Here is a 23,499-nt window from a genome sequence, read left to right on the forward strand (position 1 = left end):
CTTTTTTTCTCAGTTGCTGTTCTGGAGTGGGAAAAATCAAGAACAGGATTGTAGTGGCTGATACCTCTTTCTCTAGTTCTGCCACTGCAATCTTCATTAGTGGCTCTGGAGGCAGTGGTGGACCTCCCATTATATTTGATGGGGCAGATGCCCTAGGCGCAAGCCTTTAGGACCCCATGGAAGCCTCTCTGAGGCTCCCGACAGAGTCAGAAACTGTGCTTCCAGAAAAGCAGAAGCACAGTTTAAAGCCTCGGGGAAGCCTCAAGAAGTTTCCCCAAGTTAGCCTGCGGTCACGTGAGGCTCTGTGAGCCTCAGGTGAGTGGGGGAGGCGGATTTGTGTGTAGGGGGAGTGATGACAGCCCATGGAGGATGCCATTGCGGACCTTTGCTCTGGGGCTGGGGAGGTCCGCCACTGTCTGTAGGAGGAGGTAAGCCACCATCTCACCCTCACTTTCTAAGAAGAGTGAGTGAAAAGAGGATGGGGCAATGTCAGGTGGAGTTCCAGGTAGTTGTTGGGCTGGTGCAGGTTTCAGGGCACCCCATAACAACTCACAGCCTTCCTGAGCCCATTGCTTAAGGTGCATATAGAACTCAAAACAGTGGTTCTCACACATTTAGCACCGGGACCCACTTTTTAGAATGAGAATCTGTCAGGACCCACCAGAAGTGATGTCCTGACCAGAAGTGACATCATCAAGAAGGAAAATTTTTAACAGTCCTTTTAACAATCCTTAAATTCTTTTAAAAATTTTAAAATTTTTAACAAACCCAGAATTAAGTCCCATTTGCTATCATTGTTAAGAGAATCTACATAGTAGCTCGTTAAAAGTACATGTCTGTAACATTTTCCCAGATGCAGTCACATACCATGGTAGCATCAAGTCTAATATATTAAAATAAAATATGGACTAAATGGGGATTCACCTGAAATTGGCTCACAACCCACCTAGTGGGTCTCAACCAATCCACAGTTTGTGGCTTGACACACTGACTTGACACACTGGCTTGAAAGATACAGTCTGCTTCTTTCAGATATGTCCCCTACTTACTAGTATGTTTTTTTCCTCATCTAATATTTGAATAAATACAGTAGCATTGACTTTCAACAAAGTGTAGTATAGTAATCCTTTTTCACCTTCCTCTCCCTCCTTTTTTCCTCTTACATTCTGCCATCTTCCCGGTCTTTGTTCTGTCTTCCTGTGCTGTACCTACAAACACCAAGGAGGTAAGGAATAATGTGTTTTGGCATACCCAGTTCTGCAGCAGGAAATTTGTAAGGGCTGCTTTATGCATGTAACCTAGCAGATAGGTTCCGTATTCATTGGGAAATGAAAGCAAGTCCTGGGCTTCTGTATGCTCAGAACCTTAAGAACCATCGAATATCATGCTGGGAAGGTGCAGATGCTCAGAAAGAGACCACCTTTTACCATCCAAACCTGCCCATATTTTTTATGTCTTTCTCGCAGACCCTGCTTCAAGTTCCCTGGTTGCTTGACATGGCGTGTTGGTGTGGGTGTTTGTGTGGAAAGTCTTAAGTATCAGGGCCTTCTCAGCAGTGGTGCTAGAACTCCTTCATGAGTGAAGTTCTTTTCTGCTAGCTTCCTGACACTAAGGCACAGACTATACTTTTTCACAGAGCCTTCTCTGAATTTGCAATGTTTTCCTTCCTTAGCTGCTCTGCTGGATTTCTTTTTTTGCTGGTTTTTGTGTACTGCTGATCAATTCAATTTAATCAGTTTTTGCTTGATTATTTTTTAAATTTTGGTTTAATTTTTGCTTTAATGTGTTTGTACAATTCCAGTCTTGTAGATCTGCGAGTAGGTCCTTTCGGTTCAAAAAAGTTGGAAATATAATTATTTTAAGAAATAAATAAAATTAGACAATCAAAGCTCTGTCCAAAATACAACTGTGTATTGAAGATTGTACATGATATTCTACAAATAAAGGAAATATACAGGATCCCAAGATTTGCCCTCTTGACACTGCGTAAGCAAAGCCTGTGCACTGGGGACCAGTGTGAATAAGACCAAAGGCACTGCATATGCTCAGTGTTGTTCTGTGATACCTGTTGGGCTCAGTTTTCAGGGCTTGACTTACCCAGTGTCCATTTAGTGCCACTATCATTAACTCTCACTGAATGTATTTCTGCCTACACAAAGGAGAGCATCTGAAATTAGTCCTGTGTGGATACTGGGCCCATTGCGCTTACTCTCCTTGTGATCTCTTCCCACACTAAGGCCTAGACAGCATTTCCCAAACTGAAGGCTTTGACCCACTAGTGGATTGCAACCCAATGTGTAATGGGTCATGACGTGATGCGCAGTAGTGTGCCACAAAGTATTCTTGGGAGCCTCCAGAGGCTGCTTCCAGGTCATGCTGGGTCTGTGACCTACGCCATTGGCCACTGTGGGTCTCAGAAAAGGAGGTGACTGGAAGCCATTTCCAGTTTGCAACTTCCAATTCTAGGTTGTTTTCACAGGCATTCTGAGGTCTGCAGCTGTCAGTGGAGTGGGTCGTGGGCCTGGTGTGACCTGGAATCAGCCTCTGGAGGCTCCCAGGAATGCTTTGGGGCACAACATTGAGCATCACATTGTGACCCACCATGGAGAATGAGGTGGGTTGTTAATGCTAAAAAGTTTGGGAACTGCTGGCCTACAACGTTAAGGAAAGAGGCTTCCAGGAACTGCTTTTGCCACTCAGCTGATATGTCGCAAAATGAAATCAAGCACATGGAAAAGGTTTGAATTCCAAGTTGGAGTTTTGAGGAGGTGTTGCCAGAGGATTTTCTGATGTCTAAGGAGGACCTTGCTGTGCTTTAAAACAAAAAAATAGTAGGGAACTGCAGAGTCTGAAATGGAATGTGTCCTCCACTCCCAAGTTACTAATGTTGAAGGAATAATTGAAAATGGACTTTGATGCATAGTATTAGAATGCTAAAATGGAAGATCATCCCGTGGTACTTTCTAGGTATAATGAAGCGAACAGGGCTGTTTATTTAATTGTGCAGAATGTTGAAGAATCTCAACATATATGCCAGCAGGCCAGCATAGTTGGGGCCAGTGTATAGTGAGTGTTCCTGCCTCTGCCAGCAGTCACCACTGATATGGGGTGTGGGTTACAGCAGTTGTGGGCTATTGTGTTGGAAACATGGCGAAAGTAACTACACTATGGCCTTTGGCTGTTGAATTCAGGTTCTACACAAGTGTTCACAACTAAACTGATTAACTAGTCGAATATGTAGATTGCCCCAGCAGTGTTACTAACCCAGGTCTGTGAAGGGCTTGTTTTAGTTTAAGGGCAAAGAGAGCAAGAATGCTGGAGTCTGGTCTGTACTAAAGGGAACAGTGCACAGCTAGGAGCATTGGGGTACTACTCACGTTGGAACATCTCTTGTCCTAGTACAGATGCTAGTATATGCCTACATGGATCCAAGTGATCCCCATGATTGTCATCCAAAGATTATGAGAGAGTCATAGAATTTAGCCATGCAGAATGTCAGAATTGGGCCCATACTCCCAGTCTTGTAGTTGTTGGGAGTTGCATAAAAAATTCATATACTGGGGCAGGCTCTTTGAGTATATTAAAAGACCTAAATACCCCTGAACTATAGCTCCTTTATCTTCCTCTGAATTTTGCAGCCTGATTATGTATTGTTAAACCATCAGAATGTCAAGCAGATTTTTCATGTTTTATTTAAATCCTTAGAACACAGTGTAATAACTAAAAATAATTCAAAGCCATATTAAGGGACAGCCTGTTTACAGCAGACTTTTAAACAAACGTCCATTGCTGCAGCATGGCTGCTTGGCTGGTGTATGCTTGTTAAAGGGCTGTGGAGGTGCTACTATTTAGCAGATGTTTGTGCAGTCTTATTGCTATATGCTCAGCATTTTTCAAAGCTGCCTGGCACCCTGAGTCTAAATGTAGGTCTCCTTGATTTCTATGGAAGTTTCTTCTAAGAAAATATTGTATCCCCTGAGAGTTCTCTAATTCCATAAAACTGCTGTAATACCAGCAACACAAAAAGCATCCTATGCTTGACAAATGAGGAGAGCAGCATTACCTCATTTATCAGATAAAACCCTATAATCCATTTGCTTTGTAAAAAGAGTTGCAGTGAAGATTGTGACTTCAAGGCTAGACCAACAATATTCATGATGATGTGAGTAATCCATGCCCATCTTTGCCCAGGCAGAGATGCATGAACACCTTGCACTGCACACCTGTAGCATCTGAAGCACTAGTGGCTGTGATGGCTCTTGGGAAAAAGTGTTGAGCATGAGTACCACCTTTATCACCTTGCCTATGCATGTATTCTCCCACCTGATCTTGTGAGCAATTGTGCATGAACAGGTAAGCTACATTCTCAAGTTTGAGAAACACTGGTTAAGAGGTCTCTATAGTTAAGATTTATTTTTGTAGTCTTATTACCTATGAATATTTACTTACACAATGAAAAACATGATATGTGGCTTCCCATATATCACATATTTTATATATATCTACTTCTAAACCTGTTTGAGCTCCAGTCAAGTAACAGGTAGTATAAAAAAACCCAGAAATTACCAGTCCATTTCAACAGGTTTATACTCTATTAACAGATAAAGAAACAAAAAAATCACTCTTGTCACTTTTCTTTTATGTTTATGAAGGTGTAGTACATGCTTATGTGCCTGTGATTGGGTCACATTTGTCTAATCAGAAAATACCTGAAAACCAGTTACAGGTTGAGTCTCATTATTCAAGAGGGTTCTGTTCCCAGAACTCACCTGGATGGCAAAAATCGCACTATAGCAAATCAATTTAGAAAACATTTGCTCCCAAGATTTAAAAACAACCTTCCTGACCTTTGTGATATTAAGATAGCATCATTAAGATGACAATCCAGCAATCAGTCTCCTTCCAGGCACTTAGAAAGGATTATCTTTCACATGTTCAGGGGGAAGGGAGAGGGTTGCTTGGAGAGAGAATGACTGATGAATTGTCAGCTGGCTGCCCTCTCTCTAACTATTGTAAAGGACTGTTTTCCTTTAATTTAAAGGGCCCTTCTCATCATGTTAAGATAAAAATCTCTACAGCAATAAGAAAAGCATTTTAAAGGGGTGCATTTTTCCCCTTCTCCAGGGATCAGCACATTCCTTCTCATTTGCAGTGGCCATTCGTGTTGAGTCAAATCCATGTATAAAAAATCTGTGTATAACCAGGTTGGTCCTGTACAGTGTTTTCTTGGTTTTGGAAATTCATGTCCACACTCCTATTCTGTCCCTTTTTTAAAATCAGCAATGTTTGTTTGGGCTTGGATGAGTTATGCAGCATGTTTTTTGTTTTTTTTAAATTAGTATCTACGTTATTCCTGTTGGGAAGGTGTTCTGGACACCAGGAACTGGCAGTATGCAATATTGCACTAACAGTAAAGATAGCATAAGCATGAGCATGCTGTCTGATGGTAGTTTATCAATACCATTCTGATGCTATCTACATCGTGCCTTATCTACTATAAATCTTTAAAAATGCAGCACAATCTGGACCTGTCCTGTCATCTGGGAGAGTTTATTTATTTAGCATATGGCATATAATACATGGACTTATATATCAGTTAGACTAGATCAAATGTCATGTCCAGTTCATGCAGCCATTCAAGGACAGAGTTACCTTCATAGAAAAAGTCAGACCATGGGCCAGTATACGCCCTCAGTTTGCAGCCAGACACAATGTGGTACATTGTTTGGTGGGAGAACCCGAAATCACACTGAGGGTTTGATACTAGCCCCCATTTAAACATTGAGTCCTGACTAACACCATGTAGGGCACAGATCCTGTTCAAAGTTTTCCAATGCTGGTGAGGTAAGTTGAAACCTGGCACCTTAAGTGTAGGATCGTCTATATATCTACCCATTTCTGGATGTTAGACTGTCCATTTAGCTTTCCAATCTGGGAGAGTAATTACTGTAAAAAAGTTCTGTATGTGTATGGAAATCTGCAGCTTGGCTATTAGTACACAGATCTTCATTCCATGTTACATTCATTTTGTCTGGGATCAAAACTGAAGTTTCTTTGGGTTTGATTTTGGACCTTACCAGCAGTGTAGAACAAGTGGAACATGCAACAAAATGCTGCATCTACCCCAGCCCAATGCCCATTTCCCATATGCAGGATAAGCTGAAAAATGTGCAAATGGCCTAAGGGCCCAATCCTATCCAACTTTCCAATGCTGATGCAGCTATGCCAATGGGGCATGCATTGCATTTTGTGGTGGAGCAGTAGTCACAGAGACCTTCTTAAGATATGGGAACGTTTGTTCCCTTACCTAGGGGCTGCATTGCGGCTGCACTGGTGCTGGAAAATTGGGTAGGATTGGGCCCTAAGTCTTTTCCCTACCCCATGATCTGTTATTGTTGGTCCATTTTTTCCCCCCCAATTGACAAGATGCCATGGTTCCTGGGGGCCATGGAAGTTTGTCAGGCTTTTTTCAGAGTGGCATTATCTTTACTTCTTCTTTTGAAAAAGGCATGCCCCCGTGGATAGAGGATCTGCGGATATGTCCCCCCCTTATACAGATGTATGTACTTCTGTTTACCTAGGAAGCTTCCTGAAAATGTAGAAACTGCTACCTTTTCTGTTGGTGTCCTCACTCAATATAGGCACTCAACCACTTGAGTTCTCTATTAGTACATAGTGTGATTCAGTATAGGTAATATCACCTAGTATAAAGACAATAGAATGATGGTGATTATCATAATCTAAGGTTCTGAAATTCAGTAGTCTAGATGTTATACCAGCAGGTTTTTTTCCTGTCTAAGGGCTGGATCCAGAGCCCGTGTGCACTAGCTTACTGGCACGCACTGTTACAAATGTGCCATAGGGCTAATTTGCGTGCTATATAGCTTACCCAGTGCCAGAACTAGCACCAGGATAGCCTGGCAGTGAAGAAGAGAGTGGGGTGTGGGGAGAGCGTTCTGGGGCAGGAGAAAGCTGGGGGAAGAGGTGAGGCAGGCAATGGAGCAGGGAGGGAAGGGATGGGACCGGTGGAGCTAGTGCTCCACCAGATCCTGAGCCCCATTTTGAACCTTGTGGTCCAACATGGGACTCTCAGATTCTATGGTAGCTCCAGAATTGGGGCTACTTCCCTTCCCCAGGGGAGGGGGATGAAAGTTCCCTTCCCCCGAGGAGCAACGTGGGTGCCCAGGACGTGCTGGATGCCATGGGCCGCCATTTTGGTGCTACAGCAGCCCTGTACACCATGCAGCCCAGGGCTGCCCAATGCATTGGGTTGTGGTATTTTATTTATTTAATTTTAAAAGCATGTTTTTATTGAAAAATCTTCTTGCCAACTTCTAGAGAAAACCTAGAATGTGGGAGTGATGTGTGAAGACACAAAGTGTAGTTATTCAAGACAGAAAAAGACATTTTGTTAACTATTTGCATATATTAACCTGACCTTGCATCTGCTTCGATAATTCTTTAAAAACATTAGGGAGAGTTGATTTGATGTTCCAAGTACTTTGAAAACCCATATCTCAAAAAGATACTAAACAAAAGTTTGAATATACAGTCACGTGCCACTTAACGACAGGGATTGGGACTGCGATCCCTGTCGTCAAGTGGCGTTTGATGCAGTCTGGTCCCTCTGCAGGGAAGGGGTTGAGTGTCGGCTCATAACCCAGCATAGAATTAGCTGTGTTCATTTAAGCTCATTGGTTTCAGTGGGTTTATCCATGCCTGATTCTATGCTGGATTATGGAATGGTATTTGCCCAGGGCAGGTTCATCTATGAGACTGACTGAGGCAACTGTCTCAGCAAGTAATGTAGCTAGAGGGGGCTGCAAAATGATAAATACTGCAGGCTCTGCAATGTATTGCATAAGCAGCCCCTCCCACTTGGCATTGGAGCCATTCTGGGCAATGACGGCAACATGTAGACGCTCGCTGAACCAAATGGTGTCTCCTGTGCATTGCCAACACTGTTCAGAATGGTGAGTGGAAGGGGTCGCTTACACGGTGGGTTGCAGCGCCTGCTGTACCTACTGTTTTGCCCCCCTCTAGCTATGCTACTGGCCTCAGGCAACCAGTTAGCAAGGGACACGCCTCTCCATCCACCCACTCACTTCCACTGCCCCTCTCTCTATTGGAAAGCAAAGAAGAGGACTGCATGAAAGAAGGTGGTAGAGAAAAGTGGTGGGCTGGAGGTTGAGGCTGGCAGAAGTAAGCCAGCTCCCCACCTTCAGTGCCTGTTTCCTTTTGTGGAACATTATATTGATTCTGTTATCCAGTGGCATGTAAGACTAACAGCACTACCATGGCATGAGATTTCATGGGCTAGTGCACATTTCATCAGATGCTTCATAGGCTAGACCCAGTTTGCATCTGACAAAATGGGCTTGAGGCCACAAAACTCAGTACACAATACATTTGTTAGTACTGTGTTAGTATTGTGCTACAACAAACTGATGTAGTGGTCCCTCTGTAATATGTTTTGTTCTCCTTTGTAACATTTTCACTAGCACAGTGCTAATCTGCACTTTCACTAGCACAAGGATTCTTTGCACTGATGCAGGGTGCCTGGGCACTGGTTATCAGTCTTGTTGCACTGGAAGACCTTATTATTGTACTGAGCGCTGATATTTCCTGTGCTGCTGCCACCAAACAAATTCCTTCTTATAGTTCAGTGTTTCTCAAACTGTGGCTTGGGACCCACTAGGTGGGTTGCGAGCCAATTTCAGGTGGATCCCCTCTCATTTCAATATTTTATTTTTAATATAATAGACTTGATGCTACTATGGTATGTGCCTGCATTTGAGGAAATGTTACAGACCTGTACTTTTAACAAGCTACTATGTATATTCTTTTAACAGTGACAGTAAATGGGACTTACTTCTGGGTAAGTGTGGGTAGGGTTGCAGCCTAGGATAGTTAAAAATGTTCCTGCTTGATGATGTCAATTCCAGTCATGACATCACTTCTGGTGGGTCCCAACAGATTCTCATTCTAAAAAGTGAGTCCCAGTGCTAAATGTGTGAGAACCATTGTTATAGTTGCCTGTGTCTGTGTGGGCCCAATACTGTCTATCTTTCTAGAACTGGTACAGCCACAGTGCAGGCCGGAGGTAAGGCAAGAAACATTTTGTTACCCGAGGAAGCCTCTGGTATTGCACCGCCTCTCCTCCACACAGGGTTCAGCACGCCCCCTGTTGTCACAGCTGCAGCAGCAACTGTTACCCTGCACATGCCCGATCTCATCTGATCTCAGAAGCTAAGCAGGGTCAGGCCTGGTTAGTACTTGGATGGGAGACCGCTTGGGAATACCGGGTGCTGTAGGCTTATACCATAGTCTTTCGAGACTGAAGGTTGCCAACCATCAGCACTAGAAAGTTGGATAGAATTGCCCCGAATTGCTTTTGTATGGAGTGTCTGTACTCTGTGTCTCACAGTGTATTTGTGTAGCTAACTTTTAAGTGCTTGTTTGTATTTAGTGGTGTGGTAGCTGGTTTTGCTGTCCAGATGACCATGTGGCTGGATCCACATAGCTGAGGCAGGGCGGGGGAGTACATTGTGCCCCCCATGGTAGAGTGGCAGTTTTCTGCCATCTCCGCTGAGGGTAGTGAGCACACTTACCTTGCTTGCATGGCAGAATCAGCCCTCCTGCCTGCCCTTGTCTTCATACAACTCCAGATGGAGCCGGTTTTGGAGGTGAGGGACACACATGCACTGGGAAGGGGGTGAGAGCGCAGGCGCAGGGTGGCACACTGCTCCATGGCATCACCCAGGCCCAGGAGCCACTGGGCCTGGCAACACAACTGGCTGGATTTGTTCAGGAGGAGTAGCTTAAGGATACCTCTTTATGGAGTGGATTGTGAGCTATATGATCTGATGCATGGGGCTGTCAAGTTGCCAGAAATTAACTTGGCTAATCACTACACAATGAGTACATGGAAGCAGGACTTTTCCTACCCAGATGTGCTAGAATCAATATGTATTACAAGTCTAGATACAGTATACTTTGGAGAAACTGTTTTTGAAACACCTTAGACTAGGCCACTGGTTCTCAAACTCTCAGGGAGAGTTTAAGCTGCAGTAAGTGTGTGTGTGGGGTCACTGGATTACTCCACTTTGGAGGGGCACAGTGGCTTGCTACCACTTACCAGAGCCTGCAGCAGCCTCCTGTGGTGTGGGGAGCCCCCATGTCAACCTTCACAGGGCTCTCCATGCTGTGGAGCCCCTCAAAATCGTGTTTGCGACCCCTTCCGGTTTTGTGTTGGTGAAACCAGAAGTGGTCATGATTGCAATTTTGAGGGTCTCTGCATGTTGGGAAGCCCTGCAGAGGCTAGCACAGGGGCTGCCTGGACCCTCAGGAAGCTGCTGCATGTTCTGGTAAGTGGCAGCAAGCCCTTACACTTTACAAAAGCGGTGCGATCCAGTGGATCACGTTGCTGTCTTCTCCTCTTCCCACTCCTTAAGTGGGCAGAGGCAAGAGCTTTCTGGCTGGGGAATTGCAATGCCTCAGTTTGAGAACTACTGGACTAGGTGAAATGAATAAAAAAGGATGACAGTTCTATCTGGCAAAACTATTTTTGTGCCATCAGTTTTTTCTCCTTCGGTTTACCTTCTGACAATGATGTTGCCATTCCTATAATAGCTTTTGAACAACATCCTATAATCCTTGTCTTGCTATTTGAATTGCATCTGTACCTTTGTTCGATTCACCTTCCTTTATTTTAAAAAAATAACTCCATAATTCACCCCCGTTTTCTGGCTGAGGAGATCAAAATGCTTTGCTCACCCTAATTAAGCCTGTATTAACACATTGTTAATACAATTTTGTAAGTGGGTAGTTAGAAGTGATAATTATTTGATATACAACATCAAGATCTTGTAAAGTATTTCATCTTTTCAGAGGGCAAGTGATCAGAGCTTTCTGATATTCCAGCTTCTTTAAAATACCTTTCTTAGGGCCCAATCCTATCCAACTTTCCAGCACTGGTGCAACCGCAATGCAACCCTGAGATAAGGGAACAAATGTTCCCATACCTTGAGGAGACCTCTATGACTATCTCCCTACCACAAGATGCAGCGCATCCTGTATTTTACTGAACTTATTTATAATACCCATGAGAACTATAATACAGGCATTTAGAACCGTGTGAGAACTTTGAACTGTTTGCCACACGCCTCTTGCACAGTGAAAACATACAGACCAAGCCAGAAACACATGGAGACATAAGTTGTTCAGAGACAATGGGGAGGGGATTAAAATAATGCCCAAGGAAAAGCAGAAAATATATGGAGACTATAAAAGGCCTTGCTCTAACTCAGTCCGCAGCTTGGGTCTTACGGGCCAGCATGGCCTCCAACAATTTCTGATGAGCCAGAGGCTTACTGGAGATTGGAGGCTCCCTGCGGGCTGGATTTGGGGTCCCCGAGAGCCACAAATGGCCTGCGGGTCAGAGTTTGCCCACCCTACTATAGATTCATTGATTAACCTAAATAGCACCTTAGTTGCTATAGATCAGTTCTCAAGCTGGTGGGTCATGACCCACCAGTTTGTGAAATGCTTACCCCATCCTTTTAAGGGGTGGGGGAAGAGGAGAGGCAGGAAAGTGATCCCCAGGATCATGTCCCTAAGGGGGGGGTGAAAGGGGGTACTTTCACTTACTTGAGTACCAGTGCATGCTGCAGGAGGTGCGGGGAGCCCAGCGCAACCCTCTACAGGGCTCCTTGGGGCTTGGAATCTTGAAACGGAGTGATTGCAATGCACCTCCAGGAAGTGCTTTGCGATTGTTCTGTTTGAAGATTCCAAGCCTCGGGGAGCCCTGCGGAGGGCTGTGCTTGGCTCTCCGCAACTCCTGCAGCCTCTAGCAGCTCGCACTGGAACTCAAGTAAGTGAAAACACCCCTCCTTCGCACCCCCAGGGACGTGATCTTTTCTGCTTCTCTCCACCTTCAGCCTCACCAGTGGAATTATGTGTTTTGAAGGCCAATGTCACACACATGTCCCTTTCCTTCTTGAAAAGTATGCAGATTGGACAGCACCCCAAACTGTCCCTGGTGGGTTCAATTACCATGATGTTGGTATAGAGCTTTGTGCCTGTGGTGAGGTCCTGGAATCAAAAGCAAATTGGCTGAAGGCAACTGTGCATCACGGTGATGCCAGTTTTACCAGTGATGTGCATACTAACATCACTTGATAAATATTGGTTTCCAATACTGCAGAGAAATGTTGACATGAGCTCTTCCATGTGTTGTATGTGCTGATAGGACTCATTAGAAAAGAACAAAAGCCAGATTCTTTTGGTTTCCAGCCAGTTTTCGTAGATGGGCAGCATATAAATACTAAGAGGCAGAAACTGAAATCATTAGCCCTGGATCTCTTTGTGCCCCTTGATTAAATTTGATTTTAGGTGTTCAGTGTACCTTATTCCTGAAGGTTAGGGTGGATCCTTGTAATAACAGTGTGCACTAAAACATATTAACACTAAGTTCATATAAAATCCTTAGGAGAATTTTAAAAATGGGCAGTCCAATCTTAACCTGCGATGGAACAGTCAGGCCAAGTGGCTTGTGCTATATTCAGCACAGGGTAGGAGGTGGCTGCTGCACAACTCAGAGTAAGGGGATATTTATCCCCTTACCCTGAGTAATGCTCTATCCACCCCATGAGACTACTCAAATCTGCTCCAGTGAAATTGCTGGCGGAAATCTGAGCGGTTCAGTGTAATGCCATTCTGGCTGGGAGGGAGATTAGGATCTGGCCTAAGAGAAATGTGACAATTACAAACGAACATTCTGTGCTTGAACTGAGAAATCATATACGAGAGTATAATGAGTAAAAAGTTCAAACATTAGCAAATGCTGTAACAAAAAAACACAAGTTGCTGCAGGACAGATAAAATCTTGTGGAGGGCCAGATGTGGCCCCCAGGCCATAGTTTGGGGACCCCTGTCCTATACTGACTCACCAAACATCAGGCCAAGAAGTTAACTGAAGTTAACTGACTCAACCAAGTTACAGCCCCCTGAATTACAGCTCCCTGGGGCAGTGCCAAACACTGACCTTGCACCAGAGCTGTAATCTGATTCCATCATTGATCCTGTTGCAGCTTTTTGAATTGTGGGACAAAGTTAAGTATTAGGCCAGTTCAGTTGTACCCGAAGCCACAGTTTGGAAATGAACAAATCCCCAAGACAGCATAAGTGGACTTAAAGGATCTGTATGACAAGGCTTTTGAACACAGTAACAGTGTGATTTAATCAGGTAGCTGAGTGTATGCTAGCTTTAATCTTTCTATGGAAGGTAATCCCATATCTTTGGTCTCAGGTCGCAAGCTTTTAATGGTAATTAGCAAATTTCATTAACAATATTCATTATTTCTCAATAATACTTCTCAAATACTCCTGTTTACTCAGTCAGAGCATGTCATGAGGGTAGCCTATTCTGTGAGCTGAAAAGAATGTAAATGTTATTCATTAGCAATGTAATTAGTATTGATTGGTTATATGAGGCAGTTCACTGAATTAAAACCCTGTATGTTACTCTTCTAATCACTGTAACAAAATGTAAATTGGGAGTGCAGTTTCTCCACCCCCCACCCCCCCCCCCACCATACACACACATACACACTAACCAGCATCTGATTTCAAACAAATCTCTTTAGTTTTGTGGTGAAATTCTAGACTTACAGATAGTTATAGATTATTGGAATTTTAAACAGTCTGTAGAATTTATCATGAACCACTTGGGGTTTGGATGTGTGTGGAGGGTGTAACTTGGTGCATTGAAAAGGAAACTTCCCATTGATTTCCCTTCAAACACACCTGAACATTGCAGGTGAGGATCATAGCCTGAAGAACTGAGTTCAGCAGGCCTACAGGCTTTTGTGAGACTGGCAGGGGCCATTCCCTTTTGCAGAAAAAGAATGAGGCATTCAGATAGTACTCTTGCAGCCGGGCTTGTGCAAGCCATCTTCATTGTCTCTTCCTTCCTACTGAAGCTCTCTATCCAGAGGTGTCACTCTGGATATATCTGAGTGCCATATAATACAGTGTGCCATATAGCATTCATGATGTCTGCTGTGGGCTAGAAGTGATGTCATAAAGCAGGAAATGATGTCATTAAGCAGGTCAAGACCAAAAATAAGCACTTTTTTCTCACAGAAACACATTAGTTGCAAATTTTAGAAGAGAAAATACAAAAGTAAGAGAGAAAAAATTCAAGCTATGGAAGTGCCCAATTTTTATGCTGGCTGCCCTTTTAGCAGTGATGCCTCAGCTCAGCAGGTGGGAGCAGCTGACCAGGTGTTGGGAAAGGCTGAGGGCAGGAGAAAGAGCTTCCATGGACCGCTTCTGGCCCCCAGGTTTTATGTTTGACGCCCCTGCTTTATATTCTTCTTGATCTCTCCCCCCAAATCTGAGAGTTGGACGACTCTTGGCAAGGGTATCATAGTGCCTTTTGGGGGAGGAGTGGGGAACAGCAACTTGGAGGAGGGGAGGGCTTGGGCTAGTGCAGTTGTGCAAACACTACTCTGGGTACTATTCCACGTGCTTGAAAGTTGGTGGAATATTTCAAAAAAGAGCATTGTTGTGGCATGGGGAAGGTCTGCCTTAAAAGAACTCAAAACCTTGCTTGGCATGGGGTGGCAGTGCATGTTGTTGCTGCTGCTTTTGTTGTTTTGGCCCTAATGTGCAAAAAGGTTTGTATTCTGTAGGTGAAGCTTATGCTGCGTGTAGACAACAGGGCCTTTCCTGCCATTGCCTGAGACTGTGGAATTATTTCCCTGAAGAAATCTGTTGTTGTTAACCTTTTGATCCTTCCTTATAGGAAGTGAAACGCCCCTATTTTAATTAATCATACCTACTGCAATTATTATGGATTTTATGGTTCTTGCTTAGAAGGGGGCCTATATTACTATTTTATTAGGAGTTCTGTGGTTTAAAAAAATCCTTACTTTAAGCCATCTTTGGAAATGTGGTATTTTTACTAAATATGCATAGTGGGTTTGCAGCATAACTGACAAGATTAAAGTTTAGGCTTCTTTCCATTAAGCAATTTCCTTTTAATATAGCTCATGTTTCAAACAAACAAACAGACTTATCCAGTGACAGCTATTCTTAATATACTTGTAGAAATGACTTAACTTAAAAAGATTAATGCAGCCTATTTTCTCACAATTTTGATAGCAGTTAAAGTGGCAAAAATATTTGGTAAAGTCCAAGATCGAAACATTTTTCCACTTCATAAAATATTTGTATTGAAAAACATGTTAGAATTCTAAATTCTTCTCAATGTAAGTGTAGTTATTTATGCAGACTTAATTTAAGTAAGTTGAAGCTGTGGGAAGCTATTTTCTTAATAGATTTTAAAGGAGTAAATCCAAAATATTGGTCTGTATAGCCCTTTGCTGTCTTCCTACCTCTGAAAGTATAAAAGAATATTATAAAGAACTGTGTTTGCCAGAATTTGTAATGTAGATTAATGAATTCAGAAGGCTTAACCATATGTCAAGATACTGTTGAGATTAATTAGGCCTATTTAAATGTACTGTAGTTAGTGCTAAAATATTAATGACTTTTATATCTTTCTAAAAGGAAATAAGATTTTACCTACTACTGAGCTTGAAATAATTAGGTTTCAAACAAAGCTGAAAGATCCAACACAAGAAGTTATGTTAAGATGCAGACTCTAAATTTAGCATGTGTGGTAACTACAGTATTGATAATAACATAGAAATTCTCTCTTGGGCCAGACCTTGTAAAGGGATGGTTCAGCCTAGTAAAATGAATAACAGCCCAATCCTATGGGCTGTGACCACTGATGCTGCAGCTGCAGCACCGTTGCTGGATGTCGTAAAGCACTCTTCAACATCCAGAGAGTAAGCAGAACTGGCGGGGAGGCCTGTGCCATCCCACAGGCACCATATCCTGCCCGGTGGCTACTGGGGCAAGTGCGTGTTGCGCCAGGCGGCGGGGAACAAGGGGAGGTTTCTTGGAAGCAGGGGAGGGTGGAATCGGGAGCGGACCAGGCCTGGGAGGGGGCAGAAATGGAGGACAGGCCTCTGCCACATCCTAAACCACGTCCCAGGCTTGCCAGCCTTATATGGGACTGCGATTCTGCACCAGCTAAACAGCTGTCACAGATCCAAGTAACCCCACTGGGCAGGGTGGAGTGCTATTTGGGGTAAGGGAGCAAATGTAGCCTGAGGAGATCTCAGTTGCAGTGCGAAATATAGCATGGGCCTAACAGCCCTGCTGCACTAGCGCTGCATAGGATTGGGCAAGCCAAAGTACTTACTAACCAGAAAAAGGCTTATAGTTCTCATGAGAAATTCATCCTTTCCCTGACTATTGTACCAAAGTCAAGATCTTACGTTCTCCAAATGCCCCTTTATTATGTATTTATTTTATTTTTCACATTTTTATATGTGAAATTTCAATCCCTGTTCTCAGCTTCTCATCTGGATCTTCTCTTTCCAATTGTTTTCTTATCCTCTCTGCCCTCCTGTAACCATTTATCCCTTGCCATCATCCTTCCTTTGAAGGATGCATTTAAATCTTTGTCTATGTTTCACTCCTTCTGTTCCTGGTCACCTGTTGCTCTTTACTTCCTCATACTTTCCAGCAGCTCCATTTTCAAGATTTACTCCACACAGACCAGGACAATGGGTTGCTTTGTTATACCTAAGAACAAACAAGCCCTGAAATTTCTAGTACGTGAACATGCTCAAAGATCCAGGACGTTTCACAAAAGTTCATTTTGGATACTTGCCGAGCAGCCAATCGTATCACATGGTGACAGGCGGACTGTCTATGTCCCTCCTTTTTATTATCTACCTCAAATTTCTGATCTGAGATTCCATCATCTGCACATGTTTGTGTGTATGAGTGTGTGCGCGCACACGTCCATATGTGTGTGTGCATTTGTAGTTGAATCTAAAAGCTTGCAGGAAGTTAAGCTTGTGCAGAATTGGATCGTATTTACATGGTTAGGGCCCCAAAACTGATTTTTTTCCCCACGCTTTCATCTATCTTCTGTACTTGCAACTGAATATAGATACAGTGAACATTCTTAACGGTCATTCTATACTACCAGTAGCACTGCTATTACTTGTTATGTGTATATAGATGGATAAGCTCGTGCACCTTGTGATATTTTGCAGATTTTATTTTGTTTGATGAAAACGAAGAAGGAATCAGAATGCACCCTGGCAGGTTTGCACCATACTGGCACTGAAAACCAGCTGTGAACTGTAGCCTGCAACCCCCATTTAATAAGTTATTTTCTTTCCTGCTATGCCCAATGGTTGCAACCTGAAACTGGGTCATCAAAATGTGTGAAATGGTTGAAAAGACAAATGCTTTTGGCATTAAAGGGACTGAGTGGCCATCAAGCCACTGAGCCATCAAGGTTTAGCGATAGCCCTTTAGCACAAAAAGACTAGAACCATGGGCATTACCTCCAGAGTGTACCAGAAAATATGACCTTAAGCTAGTCATATTTCAATGTATGCTTCAATGTCTTTATTATATTTTACATGTTCATAAACAGTTGCACTATGTTTGAAACTCTATGCATGGAAAAATAAAGCATGATGACTAAAAAATCCAGTTCCCCTTACCAACCTATTACTTGTCATTTATAGCAGGCAGTACTATGTCCATTTTATCAAATCGAAACCTTTATTGGCATAGACAATCCATTTTATCTTATTGTGTATTCTGTCAACAAATTTGTAATGTAATAGTAATTAATGCAGTGCCAATAACTATATATATTTTGGGGTGCTGGTGTAGCATGCAGGTGAATCAGAATAATATTTTTGAAGGGATAATATATAATTAATGGAAAAATTATACATGTATTTTATAAACTAGTTTCTAAATTCAAACCTCCAGCTAATATGATCAGCAAGGTTTGGTTTTCAGTCTAAATGTGGCCATAATATTTTATTTATTTATTTATACAGCTATTTATATACCGCCTTTCTTTGGTCGTCAGATTTCTCCTCAGACTTTAATCTAAGGCGGTTTACATAGGCAGGTTGTTCTAAGCCCCGGTAGGGATTTTTCCAATTGAATAGTTCTAGTCTTTCATAGAACTCCTCATTCCAGCTGGATTCCTTCCCGGTCTGGCCTCTCTCTGGCCCTTCGCCTCCCACGCTCCACTTGAGGGCAACTCCTCTCTGCCACCGAGGGTCAGCTCATCAGTATATCAGCGTGTCAGTTCACGGGTACATCTGGTTGTTTCGAACTGGCAACCTCAGGTCTTCAGGCATACAAGGCGGCAGCTCTACTAACTGAGCCAGACCTCCTGCCCTAATATTGCTGCTAATATTGCCTAATAATACTGCTACTAATACTCCTAATATTAGTAACAAAAACAAGCTGTTTGGTAAGTCCAGCAGATATTTTTATTTGAAATATATTATGCCCTAGTCCAGCATTTCCCAAACTGGGTTGTGACCCCATGTGTGCTGGATCATGGTGCGATGCTCCTTTTATCGCCGCAGTGCCTCCAGAGGACACATCTAGGTTGCGCCAGGTCCATGACCCACTCTGTTGGCCTCTGCAGGCCATAGAATGCACTGTGGAAGTCATGGACCTGACAACTACCCAGAAGTGTACCCAGCTTACTTTTGACAGTGGGTCTTGACGGAGCTGCTGCCGCTGCACACAGTGCGGCAGCAGACTTCTTGCTGGCAGGCTGTTGGAGCACCTATTGCGATTGCCATATGGCAGTTGCCACTGGTGGAGCAGTATTTCCACCAGCGATACAGCCCCATATGACTGGGCTGCTAGTGTATTTCTGAATGCTTAAATCTCAAAAGAAATGTATTATGAGCTAGCAATTCTGTTGTCTCGCCTCCCCCTTTCAAAATTTCACAATTCATGGCATCTTATTTTAGCATATGAACAGTCCACAGTGTAGATTTTCAGCTTAGGCACTACATAATCCCTCTTTATGTTGAATGCATATGCTCTCAAGGATTTAGTAAATAACTTGTTTTTATCACTAGGATACAGAATTAGGGCATTGTGATAATATGCATATCCTCACATGTAACAGTTCACAGTTTACTGTGTTCTGTGGATATGTAGATTCACTAATGGATTACTTTATATTTTTTTAGGCTAAATATGACTGTTCTTTTGGCCTGTGCTGCTGGTCAGTCATCAGTTTACAAACATTCCATAGTGCAAAAATGTCCCTTTGATGTTTAAATTCACCTGTGAATGAATACCCACTGGACAGAATACGAGTAAGGATAAGTGAATTCACATATTTTGTACAGTTCAAACAAATGTGATTTGCTTTGTTGAACACGAGTATTTTATGCTGTGCAATATATTTTAATCGTTTCAGTTACATTAGTGCAATCTCCGACAATAGAACAGCTATAATTTGAATAATGTTTGTATGAATGTTAACATGACAATGATATCTGTATTTCTGTTAGCTGCCACCTAAATATGGCAGGAATAATGAATGTAATGAATGTATAGATTGTTGTAATCCTATGAGTGAATCCTACCAAAGGGAGAATATTTTGGCTCATTGTTCTTTTTTCAAACTGCTGGTCTTTGAGATGCTGAGGTGTTATTTTTTTTGTTTTTAGAATGTAAAATGCCTCAGTCAGACTTGCTTTCAGACATAAAAAACTGCTTTCTCAGCCTAATCATCCCAGCATCAGAACATTGACAAATGATAGATCAAAAGAAGTGGAATTACTGACATTTTTATATAATGAATAGAGCTAAAATGAAAAACACTAAGCAATCATTTTGACTATGTCCAAGGAAACAACATTATATAAATGTGAAAAAACCTGGACATCATCCACCATTTGGTAGAGGGAACCAAGATGTAAGAAATGGATACTAATTTTAGCTTTCCAGAAGCTCCTGAGGTTTAGATTAAAATATCCAATCACATTAGAATTATACCAGACACAAAAAGAAGATCCCATGCAAATATCATGGTTGAAATCAAAAGATCCACCCAGCTATTTCAAAGACAGACCCAAGACAGCTTTAGATTTATGTTCTTGAGCAGTTTCCCATGCTCTGTGCAACCTGTTTGAAATTGACAGGTATTCCCTGTGCCATTTGTGGACTGGGGATCTGCTATTAAAAAAGGAGAGGGGAGCAATCCTAGCTTGCCCCTGAGTCAGTGTGAATCTTTTGCACTGGCTCCTGAGTGTTGTGAACATGTTCGCAGCTACTTGGGAACAAGCTGAACCCAGTGCACAGATCTGCTGGCTTGCCGGAGCTAAAGCCAGACCCGGAGAAGGTAAGGTTGTACCAGCCCAGTGGGAGAGGGTGGTGGGAGGTCAGTATAGAGGTGGGAGGGGGTATTTTTGGGCAGGAATAGGGTGACCTGGAAGGCAGATCTGGGTTGGGAGAGGGTGGGACTAACTGTAGCAGCACAGTCCATATCCTAGTCCCTAGTCCTGGCTTGATCAGCATTACACAGGCCGCTCTGATTTGCACCTGCAAAATTGTGGTTGCAGACCTGAGCAACCCCATAGGGCTGCCTTGCATATGATATGGGGTAAGGGGAATAAAATCTCCTAACTCTGAGTAGCTTCCAGTCTGCATCTACCTTGTGCTGGGTTAGGATTGTGCCCCATACCATGTGAGCTTTCCAGCATGCCTGAAATCGCTCTTTTGGATCCTGGCCTAATTAGGATTTGAATATAGAATTTAACCTCAAAATATAATCAAATACATTTTAATCTCTTGTCTCCAACATATACATTCAGCTATAAGACAACAATTTGAATGCTTAGATATAACAAAATATTGAATTTGACAGCTTTTCGGCCTGGGTTCTGTGGTTTAGCTTTTTTACCTAATGGGCCTAAACCAATCCTAAAGGGGGAGGGCTAACTATCACCACCCTAAAACTAAGTTAAAACTGAAAACTAAAAATAACAACTAAAACTCAACCTTAAAAGCTAAAACTAAAAACTAAAACCAAGCTAAAAACCAAAAACACACTTGAATCTAAAATAACTAAGCATTACAACTGAAACTAAGTTGCATCAAATAAAACTAGACTAGAAACAACAACAACAAAACTGGAATAAGAAGCTAAAAACTGAAACATGACATTTCGCCCACAACTTTGGTGAGCTTCCTCAAAGGCCGCAGTTTGAAAACTGAGATAAGTGCAATGTGCAAAGTCACAGATTAAATGAGGACCCTTCAACAGGTTTCATGGTTGCTTGGATTGCTACCCATTTTAACAGGCCTATGTCTGTGGAATTTTGCAGATAACTTTCTGTGTACAAATGGCTCTTCCTCCATGTATGATAGTTCGTTTGATCTTTATTTTGTATTACTTGTATCAGTTATTCACTACGCTCTGTTTACCACAGCTGTCAGTGACTTGCAGTAATAAAGACAAGGCAGGAGCATCAAAACCACAAAAATAACAAGCTGTCCGGTGGAAAGGGACTCTGGGGGCAATCCTAACCCCTTATGTCAGTGCTTTCCAGTACTGGCATAGTGGTGCCAATGGGACATGTACTGCATCCTGCAGTTGGGTGTCACTCACGGAGTCCTCCTCAAAATCAGGGAATGTTTGTTCCCTGACCTCAGAGTGCATTGCCCTTTCTGAATTTAGTTGCAAAACTGCTTGACAATTTTTCAAATGTTTTCTAAAGCTTGTATAGCACACAGGCAATTTGAGATCCTTTGCTAACTTCACAGACAGTTCTGCAAACATTCAGATTGAGGATCATTTTCAGTCTACATTTGAGCTGTGGGTATTAGCATAAAACTAGTACTTATGACATCAAGTGTACTTTGCAATATATTAATGCACAGTGTTGCTGGATGTGTCAATATTTTACAAGTCACAATATGCCTTCTGTTCATTGTCGCAGTGCAAAGAACTTGGGTCTTTATGGTATGTATCCACAAAGAAGCCTTGCTAAGATGTATCCCTTTTTAATATATGACTTTTGTTTAATATATGAATTATGAATATGAATTTTATACAGTAGAGCGTAGTTTAACAAGAGGGATGGAAACCAGCACCCCCGCCGTCAAGCGAGGCTTGACGTGATGCGAAGTCTCTGAAAGGCAAGGGAAGTTACACTCCCCTCACTTCCAGGCTCAGAATGCCCATTTTGGGCAAAAAGACATGACTTTCAGTTTCCTGGGAAACCAGAAGTCATGTGTTTTCAGCCAAAATGGCCAGTCTGAGCCTTGCAGAGGCAGTCACTGTCATGCGAGCTGTCACTGGTTGGAATGTTGCTAAGCGACGCATGACTGTATATGAATTGACTCCTTTAGGTAGGGAATTGACATGTGGCCGCTGTGATCTGTGTGATTGTGGCAGTTCCAAACAGGTCCATGCATGTTGCAAGCTTGTTGTCAGGGCTGCATAAGATCAACCCCACTGGATCAGGCCAGCATCCTGTATCTCACAGCGGCCCACCAAATGCACCAAGGGGCACACCAGATAACAAGAGACCTTCATCCTGGTGCCCTCCCTTGCATCTGGCATTCTGATACATAGCCCATTTCTAAAACCAGGAGGTTGCACATACACATCATGGCTTGTAACCCATAATGGATTTTTCCTTCAGAAACTTGTCCAATCCCCTTTTAAAGGCATCCAGGCCAGATGCCGTCACCACATCCTGCGGCAAGGAGTTCCACAGACCAACCACACGCTGAGTAAAGAAATATTTTCTTTTGTCTGTCCTAACTCTCCCAACACTCAAATTTCGTGGATGTCCCCTGGTTCTGGTGTTATGTGAGAGTGTAAAGAGCATCTCTCTATCCACATTATCCTTCCTGTGCATAATTTTGTATGTCTCCTTCATGTCCCCCCTCAGGCGCCTCTTTTCTAGGCTGAAGAGGCCCAAATGCTGTAGCCTTTCCTCATAAGGAAGGCGCCCCAGCCCAGTAATCATCTTAGTCGCTCTCTTTTGCACCTTTTCCATTTCCACTATGTCCTATTTGAGATGTGGCGACTAGAACTGGATGCAATACTCCAGGTGTGGCCTTACCATCGATTTGTACAACGGCATTATAATATTAGCCATTTTGTTCTCAATACCTTTTCTAATGATCCCAAGCATAGAATTGGCCTTCTTTATTGCCACCACACATTGGGTTGACACTTTCATTGACCTGTCCACCACCACCCCAAGATCTCTCTCCTGATCTGTCACAAACAGCTCAGAACCCATCAGCCTATATGTGAAGTTTTGATTTTTTGCCCCAATGTGCATGACTTTACATTTACTTACATTGAAACGCATCTGCCATTTTGCTGCCCATTCTGCTAGTTTGGAGATATCCTTCTGGAGCTCTTCACAATCACTTCTGGTCTTCACCACTCGGAACAGTTTGGTGTCGTCTGCAAACTTAGCCACCTCACTGCTCACCCCTGACACCTGCTGGAAGTCCAGATATATAATGTTCATGGGTTCTCCCACATCCACATGCCTGTTGACCTTTTCAAAGAATTCTAAAAGGTTCTTGAGGCAAGACTTA

At 42.8% G+C, this 23,499-nt stretch overlaps 1 protein-coding gene and 1 pseudogene across 1 annotated transcript in view; both read left to right on the forward strand.

Moving 5' to 3' along the window:
• Window positions 1-23,499, forward strand: part of RIMS1 (regulating synaptic membrane exocytosis 1) — a 219,220-nt gene that overhangs the window by 29,576 nt on the left and 166,145 nt on the right. The gene's annotated exons all lie outside the window — the stretch shown is intronic.
• Window positions 9,198-9,317, forward strand: LOC136638228 (5S ribosomal RNA; annotated as a pseudogene).

This window comes from Tiliqua scincoides, chromosome 1 (assembly GCF_035046505.1).
Source record: "Tiliqua scincoides isolate rTilSci1 chromosome 1, rTilSci1.hap2, whole genome shotgun sequence".
In the NCBI taxonomy this organism is placed as follows: domain Eukaryota; kingdom Metazoa; phylum Chordata; class Lepidosauria; order Squamata; family Scincidae; genus Tiliqua; species Tiliqua scincoides.